A 10,803-nucleotide genomic window follows, 5' to 3' on the forward strand; every position below is an offset into this window, starting at 1 on the left:
GGAAGGAAGGAAGGAAGGAAGGAAGGAAGGAAGGAAGGAAGGAAGGAAGGAAGGGAGGGAGGGAGGGAGGGAGGGGAGGGGAGGGGAGGGGAGGAAGGAGAGGTAGGGGAGGGAGGAGAGGGAGGGGAGGGAGGGGAGGGAGGGGAGAGAGGGGAGGGAGGAGAGGGAGGGGAGGGAGGGGAGGAAAGGAAGGAAAGGAAAAGGAAAAGGAAGAAAAAGAAAGGAAGAAGGAACCCGGAGAGATAGCACAGCAGTGTTTGCCTTGTAAGCAGCCGATCCAGGACCAAAGGTGGTTGGTTCGAATCCCAGTGTCTCATATGGTCCCCCATGCCTGCCAGGAGCTATTTCTGAGCAGACGGCCTGATTAACCCCTGAGCAACACCAGGTGTGGCCCAAAAACAAAAAAATAAAAATAAAAAAAGGAAGAAGGAAGGAAAGGAGGGTTGAAGAGAAAGGAGAGAGCTGGAAATAAGATATTTATTTGACTTCTTATGGTCAACCCAGGTTCAACTCATTAACTCATTTCAATCCCTTAGTTTCACCAAGCACAATCCTACCACAATCAGGAATAGCCCCTGAGCACCACATAGTATGACCTAAAGACCAATTTAAAAATGGGAAGGAGATTAATAGGATGATCTTTAATAGATGTATCAAAACTGGACAACACCTAATGTCACTCATGCAGAAACACTCAACAAACACAACCAAGAGAAGGAAATGTCTCAGCCTTCTGCCCATACCTCCCCTTGGTGCCAGGGGGGAAACCTGGGCAGTAGTTCTCATCCCTTCTAGCAGGCAATGTGTTAATGACTGCAGTCACTTCTGGCAGAAGATCCAACTGCTGAGTCAGAAGAGCACACTCGGGCGGCAGCCTATGCACTCCTTTCTTGTAGGAAAGGGCAAGATATCAGAGTGTCTGGCTTCAAAAGTTCTAGACACACAGCTTCAAAAGTTCTAGACACACAAAGTATCTGGCTTCATACCTGCATGGTACACAGTAAGCACACAACCCAGATACAGATCCGCAAGCAGTCACACTAAATGCGAGGTCTTGATTCTTGGGGAGGCACTTCACCAAAGAAGTGCAGGTTTTGACCCAAAATTCTCAATGCTCTCAGAGGAAATGAGAGCAGCCTGAATGTGGGGTCATCTGTGAGCAAGCTTGGAAGGCGCCTGGGGACTAACTGCCAGCCCCTCAAAGACCACATCATCTAGCAATTACAACAGCCTCTTGCAAAAAATGCACAAGGGACCTGACTCTCCAGTCATGACAAACAACAAAATCAGGGGCTGATTTAAAATATTTTATGTATTGGTTTTTGAACCACACTTGATCATGCTCAGAGTTTACTCCAGGCTCTGTGCTCATGGATCATTCCTTTCAGGCTTTGGGGGACCATATGGTGAGGGGGATATGATAACCACTACACTACAGAAACTCATGATTACTTGTGGGGTGCAGAAAATCCAACCCCGGTCTGCCACGTGTAAAGCAAAGGTCCTACCCACTGTACTATAGCTTTGGGCCCATTTAACATTTTATTACAGATTTTGTGTAGGAAAAAATTTTTCCCCAGGGGACCAGTCGCTGTTCTCACTCTTTGCTAGCCCAGAGCAGGGAGGCTGGTGCCTGCTGGACCAGAGTGATCACAGTCAGGCAGCTCTGACAAATGGACTTTGTGTCCAGATCTCTTGGCAGGAAGGCCCAAGCCCTGTCACGAGCAGAGCTAGGACAGGAGGGCATATGCCCAGCAGGTGGAAGCCGCCCCAGCTGCGCAGTGTAGGAAGAGTGTTCCACCTTGATCAAACACCAGAGAGTCGAGCGGGTGATCAAAGAACAACTGCCAGAAACAAAGGCGCGGCTTTAGGTCCTGCTCTGCAGGGGCGAGAGGTAGCACAAAGAATGCATTGTCACCATGAGCTGGGGAGATGATGGGACTGGCCAGACTCGGAAAAGGAACCAGCACACAGGGTGTGTTTTCTTGTTGGAAGTATGTTCTGGTTGGCTTCTAATCCATTTCAAACTGCTTTTTAACTTTCCTTGTAATATCCTCTTGACCTATGACAAGCGTGTGTTGACTAGACATATTTAATTTAATATATTCTTTATTTATTTTGGTTTGTGGGTCACCCTCGGCAGCACTCAGGGGTTACTCCTGGCTGTGCACTCAGATATTGCTCCTGGCAGGCATGGGGGACCATATGGGATGCCAGGATTTGAACTCCATCCGTCCTGCATTGGCTGTGTGCAAGGCAAATGCCCTACCTCCATGCTATCTCTCCGGCCCCACGGAGAGATTCTTTTATTATTTCTTTTTACAAAGTTGTGTCCAGGGCTTATTCCTGGCTCTGCTGACAGTGCACAGGGGACCATTTGGGGTGCCAAATGCAAGGCAAATATCCAATCATTGTATTCTGGCTCTGGCCCTAATTAGACATATTCTCATTAGACATGTCCATAAATTTGAGAGTACTTTTATTTTCCTTCTTTCTGCAAATTTGTGATGTCATTCTTCTAGCTGTTCAACTTTGTTGAAATGTAGTTAGGGCCTAATACATGACCTATCCTAGAGAATTAAAAAAAAAAAACCATGTGTGCTTGAGTTTTGCTGGGAGCAAACCCAGGGCATCACTATACAAGGCAAGTTCTTGTTTGCCGAGCTATGTCCCCACCCCCCAAGAATGTTCCATCGATTTCTGAAATGATTGTGGATTCTTTGATGGCTGAATACAATGCTCCATTGTCAGTTCTGGTCAGCTCCGTGAGTCCTTCGAGTCTTTTTTCCCCAGCTAACCTTCTGTGGTTCATTACTGATCTTCATAGCCATAAAAACTCAGTCCATTTTTATGTTTCTAGTTAAGACTATCTTAACACTTTCCCTCATCTTGGAAGGATTATTTTCTAGACATGGACTCCATGGATGATGATTTTTTTCTTTTAGCACTTTGAGAGTGTCATCTTAGTGCCACCCTGAGAAGAGCTTGTAATTGCTTCTGAGAGTCCTCAATTGTCACCAGCTGCTCCTCTCCTGCTTATTTTATTTTATTTATTTTTTTTGTTTCTGTTTTTGGGCCATACCTAGCTGTGATCAGAGTTTACTCCTCTCTTTGTGCTCAGGGATCACTCTTGGGGAGCCATACGGGGTACCAGGAGTCAAACCCAAATAAATTTGTTGCAATATCTCTCCAGTCCTGTGTCTCCTGCTGTTTTAAGAACCTTGATTCTACTTGTCATAGTGACTTGGCTTAGGCTTCAGAAGATTGGACATTGACCATTCACCCCTGAACCTTGGACCCCATCTTTGAAAACAGCACAGTTTTCTATACCAGCACCAGGAATCGAACTTCTATCAGGGAAGATCCTATTGCTGCCCTGGCATCAACTTACTCCAGATTAAGTTCATATGACACCCTGGCGACTTGGTGACAGCAACAACTTGCTTTAAGGCAGGGTTCTCTGCATTGCTGGTAAGATAAAAACAGAAGAGTCTCTACAAATTCCCTGACATAGGATCTGTAAAGAAACCAGGATCTCTAACTACAGAAACCTGATTGCAACCATCAGGATTGTAAAGAGTTTTTACTGGAACCATAGAGAAAGATTTTGGGAGTAGAAAACTTAGCATGTCTGGAGTCTGTAGTTAGTCTTATGCCAGGATACTTCATGGGTACGATCTCCCTATTTTTAGGCCCAAGGTTTTTCCTTTCTATTTTCCCCAAATTTAGCTCTGCCTATGCAAACAACAACCATACACACACTTTTTAATTGTATTTTTTAATTTCTTATCTTTTTTTTTTTTTTTTTTGGTTTTTGGGCCACACCAGTGGTGCTCAGGAGTTACTCTTGGCTATGTGCTCAGAAATCGCTCCTGGATTGGGGGGCCATATGGGACATTGGGGGAACCACAGTTCATCCTGTGTCAGCCGTGTGCAAGGTGAATGCCCTACTGCTGTGCCATGCTCTTGCTCATTATCTCTTATCTTTAAAAAGAGAGAGAGCTTACTAAACCTGCTAGTGTATTAAAGACTTTATTGGAGATACAATGATTTCCACAAATATACTTGCTACTGAACTTTCTCTTCTTTCTTTCTTTCTTTCTTTCTTTCTTTCTTTCTTTCTTTCTTTCTTTCTTTCTTTCTTTCTTTCTTTCTTTCTTTCTTTCTTTCTTTCTTTCTTTCTTTCTTCCTTTCTTTCTTTCTTTCTTCCATTTTCTTTTTCTTTTTCTTTTTTCTATTTTCTTTTCTTTTTTTTTGTTTTGTTTTGTTTTGGGGCCACATCCAGTGATGCTCAGGGGTTATTCCTAGCTATGCACTCAGAAATCGCTCCTGGCTTGGGGGATCATATAGAATGCCAGGGGATTGAACTGCGGTCCATCCTAGTTCAGTTCATCCTTTAGGTAAGGCAAATGCCTTACCACTGAGCCACTGCTCTGGCCCCTCTTTCTATTTTCTTTCTATTTTTCTCAATAACTTTGCTTTCCCCTACCTTGAAACAAATGTATTATGATCAATTATGCCAACTATGTGATGCATTTTCTTTAAATAAATAAAAGAACCTTGGTTCTTGGCCTTCAGGAGTTTTATTAAGTCTTAAAAACATATTATGGGGGGATGTTTTGAAGAGACAATACAGTGTATAGAACATTTTCCTGGCACTCCACATTGTCATCTCTGCCAGGAGTGATTCCTGAGTGAAGAGCCAGGAGTAAGCCCTGAGTCCTGAGTTGGGGCCAAAAGACAAATAAACAAGTTTGGAGAAAGGGCTTCCCCAGCATCAGGCAGGGATGGACCCCATTTGGCTGAACAAAAAGACTCACACAGATTGGAGGTGACTTCCTGACTATAAATTCACTGGGAGACCTCAACAGCATTTGCTGAGGACAGAAATAGTTCAAAAATGAAGTGCAGACTGCGGTAAGGCATTTTGCCTTGCACGCGACCAACACAGGACAGACCCCAATTCAAATCCCAGTATCCCATATGGTCCCCCAAGCCTGCCAGGACCGACTTCTGAGCACAGAGCCAGGAGTAACTCCTGAGCGCCCCCGTGTGTGACCCCCAAAAAACAAAACAAAACAAAAAAATGAAGTGCAGAAACATTCAGATAACAGATGAAGAAAAGCCTACAAACAAGTGAACAGACGACAAGAGAACTTTAGGATGAATTAAAGTGAAATAACATAAAAATCAGTGGGTTCTTAGCATTATTGCTATTATACAGCAAATGAAGTATAGTTGCCTTGTATGTAGCCAACCAGGATTCAATCCCTGGCATCTAGTAAGGTACAGAGCTGAAGAAAGCATGTTGGAGGCCTGAAGGGTACCAGCTAAAAGAGACCCAGATAAAAATATCCGAGGTACATACTAATCAGAATGATGACAACCATCAAAAGATATCAAATAATGAAAGCAGCACGATCAAAAAAGTTAATAAATAAATGATATTGTATATAACAAATAAATCATTTACTTACTATTACAATATTAAAGTAGCAAGATAAAAAATTACATACAAAAGAGCACCTTAATTTGGGCTGGAGAGATAGCATGGAGGGAGGGCGCTTGCCTTGCATGCAGAAGGACAATGGTTCAAATCCTGGCATCCCATATGGTCCCTTGAGCCTGTCAGGAGCAATTTCTGAGCATAGAGCCAGGAGTAACCCCTGAGCGCTGCCAGGTGTGACCCACCCAAAAACCAAAAACAAAAATTACCTTTATTTGCCAAAGGAAATCTGTTGTTTTAATACAAAATATAAAGTCCTAGTCTTGGGGTGAGGCCTTTCTGGGCACAGTGCCTTTACCCTTTCTGCCAGTGGGTCTAGAGAAGGGTAGTAGAGTAGAAATAATTTTACTGGCAGTCAGTTAAAGTTTCATAGGAGTTAGCCAGCTTTATTTCACAGCCCTAACCGCCATGTGTATTTCCTCGCGTGGCTTCTATGCTAAGCCTTTTCCAAGCAGCCACTTCTCTGCTCCTTCTCTGGCTCTCTGCCTGGGTCTCCCTTTCAGCTGGTCTCCATGCTTCCTTGCATCTTTTCTGCCCTCCATTTACCCCAGGCAACACCTTATATTCTTTATTCCAAACCTCATAACTTGAGGGGGAAAACGGACGGTACCAAGACCAAACAGTTGTATGAACATTGAGTAGAAATTTAAAAAATGATCAATCTTAAACATCAAATCCAAAGTCAACAACAACAGAATCAATACCCATTCTACAACAAGCTAGACACAGAGGGGTCCACTTATACTAGCAGCCCAGGGGGCAAAGGAGGGGGATATGGGATGCAAGCTGGGAACAGGGGTGGAGGGAGGACAATACTGGTGGTGGGAATGCCCTGGGTTCAATGCCACTATGTACCTAAAATATTACTGTGAAATATAATTCACTTTGTGTAGTCCACTTTTGGTCACAATAAAAATCAATAAAAAAATAGCAATACAATAATAGAGACTTCAACCACTTAGTAGATACAAATAGGGCTATTCATCCCCCAAAACTAAATACACATTTTCTCTAATGAACATGAAATATTCTCCAGAATAGACTACATGCTAGGACACAAAACATACTTCCACAAAGTCAAGAGGTAGAAATCATATCAATTTCTTCTCAGACCATGATGCACTAAAAATAAATGTTAATCACAAACAGAAGCAACTCAAAACACCTGGAACTAAAAGGTATTTATTGAGAGAAAATAAAAATATTCCTGGAAACATGAGCGAGACAATACAAGTTACTAGAACCTATGGGACACAGCAGAAGCTGTGTAAGAGGGAAGTTCATAGTTATGCAAGCATTCATCAGCGCTCAGGGGTTACTCCTGGCTCTATGCTCAGAAATCGCCCCTCGCAGGCACAGGGGACTATATGGGATGTGGGGATTCGAACCACCGTCCTTATGCATGAAAGGCAAAGGCCTTACTTCCATGCTGTCTCTCTGGCCCCATATGGCACATTTTTTTTGCTTGTTTTTTTTGGGCCACCGGTGCTCGGGGGTTACTCCTGGCTATCTGCTCAGCAATAGTCCTTGGCAGGCACAGGGGACCATATGGGATGCAGGGATTTGAACCAATGACCTTCTGCATGAAAGGCAAAGGCCTTACCTCCATGCTGTCTCTCCAGCCCCATGTGGCACATTTTTTTTTGTTTGTTTTTTTTTTGGCCACACGGGAGGAGCTCGGGGGTTACTCCTGGCTATCTGCTCAGAAATAGCCCCTGGCAGGCACGGGGGACCATATGGGATGCCGGAATTTGAACCAATGACCTTCTGCATGAAAGGCAAACGCCTTACCTCCATGCTATCTCTCCGGCCCTGAGTTACTTCTTTCTTTCTTTTTTTTTTTTTTGGTTTTATTTTTTTGTGTTTTTTTTTGGGGGGGGGGGTGGTCACACCCGGCAGTACTCAGGGGTTACTCCTAGCACCACGCTCAGAAATCACCCCCCCCCAGGCTCCGGGGACCATATGGGATGCCAGATTCGAACCACCATCCTTCTTGCAAGGCAAACGCCTTACCGCTGTGCTATCTCTGGCGCATTTCTTGACCGAACAACACAATAAACCGGAAAATGACCAACAAAAGGAAACACAGAAGACAGGAGAAAGGAAATAATAAAACTTAAAGCAGAAATTAATGAACCAGGATAAAAAAAAATTAGCCAGAAGATTTGATTAGTTATATGTTGATGAATTCTTGGCTTGTTTCTGATTTTCCTTTTGTAAATTTCATTTTCTTCATTGATATTCTCATTGATATTGGTAAGGAATCTTCTCTTTAGATATGCCATGTTTAATTTGACATCTTGAATCGTTACTTAAGAGAAGTCTGGTAGGTTGAGGGTATGATCTTCCTTAGAGCTTTATTTAGATTCTTTTTCTCCTGTGAGGATTCTGAGTGGTTTCCTTATACGTCTTGTAACTTTTTATTGTTGTTGTTTTCTGGCCACGCCTGGCAATGCTCAAGGGCTACTTCTGACATCACACTCAAGAATTACTTCTGGCAGTGCATGGGGGGACCATATGCAGTGTTGGAGATTGAACCAGGGTCAGCCAGTCACATGCAAGGCAAATGTCCTATCCATTGTGTTACTGCTCCAGCTCCAAGTGTTTAACTTTTTATTGAAAACTATTTGGACCAGCCCTGGTCCAAATAAAAGGTCTAGCACTTCCTGTGGCTCTGAAGACCCTGCAATGCTAGGGATACCACCAGGCAAGCCTGCAGCCAGCCCCTGAAAATTTCACGTTTAAAGCCTAAAATTGGGCTGTTTTAGAATCAGATTCTACAAGCCCAGGCAGATGTGCTGCTGCAGCTGCTGGACTGGGGATTGTGTATTCTGCCTGGTGCCTGAGGGAAGGCCACAGTTCTGGGCTACAGAGAATCACCTGGGAGGGAGAATGGTTCCATGGTGGGGGGGGGGGGGTGGGTGGCGTGTAGCACCCAGGAAACTGAGACACCAGTAAGTCCTTTGTTCTTTGGTAAGAAGAAGGGCCGCATGCTGGCCACATCACTGCAGGCCAAAGCGGGTGTGGCCGTGCTCCTGCTAAGTTGTCTGAAGAGTGGCTTGCTACTGCAGTGCTTAGTGCTGTTGAGATTGTTCCCACCTCTCAGGCCTAGAGGCTGATGGTGTTCTCCCATGGCGAGGTCTTGGGGAATGAGGCCGCACACACGCTCCTGCCAGCCCTAGCCACCCTCCTGTGCCAGGGAAGCTACAGCTTGGCATCACCCTGAAGATTCCCTCTTGCTCTGAACTGCTGAGCTGGGTCTTTGAATGCTCCGGAGAGGGCAAGGCCATAGCCTCATGCGGCCTCACAGTCGATGCACATTGGTGTCCAGGAGCTGCGGTGCACATTTTTCATGGACTTGATCCATGTCCAGATTTTACAGTAGTTCCCCCCTTGGAAACAGTCACAGTCTGAGCCTTCCAGATAGCAGCTGCATCTGTCCGCATCTGTGTCGGGGAGACTTGTGCTCCATCCTTCCCGGGCTGCCCAGTGTTTCTCAGCCCTCCTCGAGATGACCATCAAGTGGTCCCTGTTGCTCCCCTCTGCTATGCAGCACAAGGGACCCAGGGCCTCAGGCTAATCCTGGGATGCCACCTGCTGGCACTCTTGTGAGTGCCTCCAAGGTGAGTTGGAGTCCAGAGGCTGGAGGAGCACAGTCAGGACTTGGTGGGAATGGGGAGACTTGTCGCTGGGAACCTCTGTGAAGGCCACATTGGGTCCCGACAAGACATTTTTTCATTCACGATGGTTCCGGTGGCCCTGAAGGTAACAGGTAGGTGTGGGTCTTTCTGCTCTGCTCTGAATCATAGTTATAATTCATAGCCTTTACTTCTGCCTGCTTCCTGCCTCTGGCTGCCTCCCTGGTTCCCTGTCTCCCAGCTTTTCCACCACTAGAAAGCATCAGGATAAGGCAGTTTGTGATTTGAAGGGTACAGGGAGAGAAAAGCGAAGTTGTTTTTTTTTTACCCATGAACAGTCACAGCAGAAGAGTCTTCCCTGGTCCTGGGGAGGCATGTGGGGCTCGCAGGTGAGTTTGGAAGGAAGTGCCCATCAGGGCTGCCGAGGTCAGTCTGAGAAGGGACTCGGAGCTCTGCAGAAAGGGCACCTGGCCAGGTCTGGCCCTGTTGGAAGATCGTCTGACTCATCACAGCTAAAGCCTGAGACAGTCAGTCGAGGGGAGGGAAGTTTAGGGAATCCAGGATCTTGTACATCAACCAGTCTGTTTGTTTGTTTGTTTGTTTGTTTGTTTGTTTATCTGTCTGTCTTTAGGTTTAGAGCCACACCCGACTGGCTCAGCACTTAGGAATCGGGCGGCACCCAGGATCATAAGAGATGCCAGGAACTGAACCTGGGTTGGTCACGTGCAAGGCTGGTACCCTTCTTGTTGTACTGGGAATGCTGTAGTATACCACCCTCGGACTAATGCAGTTGTATCCCACCCTCACCGTACCAACCTTGCTGAAACGGTGAAGCCTGGAGCAGAAGAGACGCCATTTTGTCAACCTAATGTAAAGTTCCATTTAAGGCTAACAAGGATGGGTTCCATGTAAGGGCTAAGTTTCTATCCCAATAATAATGACGCAGACCCAAGACCCCACAAACCACACGATACACCCTAGATATCTAGTTATAAAAGGACATGATGAAACTCCCTAGAAACACCCTCGACAGCAGCCAATCAATTTAAAGTTTCTGCTTCTAACCCTATATAACCGTGGTTGCCTTCTCCAGGAGAAAGCCTTAATAGATCATTTGTAGCATGTTGATAGATGGAATAAAGTTTTGCTTTGCTTTGTTTCAATTGTGTGCTCTCCTCCCTTGACTCCAGACCCTAACAAAACACATACTGCTAGTGTTATTCTGATACTTACTGCCTTTTTAATTTATATGCCCTGGTGGTCTGTCATTAGGTATGAATGCTTGCAAATGATTTATTGTCTCCCTGGAGTGAAACATCTGCAGCTGTGGAATGTTCTTTTTGTTTGTTTGTTGGTTTGTTCTTGGGTCATACCTGGTGGCACTCAGGGGTTACTCCTGGCTCTGTGCTAAGAAATCGCTCCTGGCAGGCACGGAGGACCATATGGGATGCTGGGATTTGAACCCTCCTGGGCCGTCTGTGTGCAAGGCAAATGCCCTACTGCTGTACTATCTCTCAGGTCCCTCCTGTGGCCTTTTTATTTTTTTTTTATTTTAAAAAATATGGAATGCTTCACAAATTTGTGTGTCATCCTTGTGCAGGGACCATACTAATTTCTGTATCATCCCAATTTTAGTATATGTACTACTGAAGCGAGCAT

The 10,803-nt window shown here is 45.1% G+C and overlaps 1 non-coding gene across 1 annotated transcript; it reads right to left on the bottom strand.

Moving 5' to 3' along the window:
• Nucleotides 1–10,699: 10,699 nt before the first annotated feature.
• Nucleotides 10,700–10,803, bottom strand: LOC125997725 (U6 spliceosomal RNA). Its single transcript, XR_007491755.1, has one exon. It is a non-coding gene; the product is annotated as a U6 spliceosomal RNA (small nuclear RNA).

This window comes from Suncus etruscus, chromosome 19 (genome assembly GCF_024139225.1).
Source record: "Suncus etruscus isolate mSunEtr1 chromosome 19, mSunEtr1.pri.cur, whole genome shotgun sequence".
In the NCBI taxonomy this organism is placed as follows: domain Eukaryota; kingdom Metazoa; phylum Chordata; class Mammalia; order Eulipotyphla; family Soricidae; genus Suncus; species Suncus etruscus.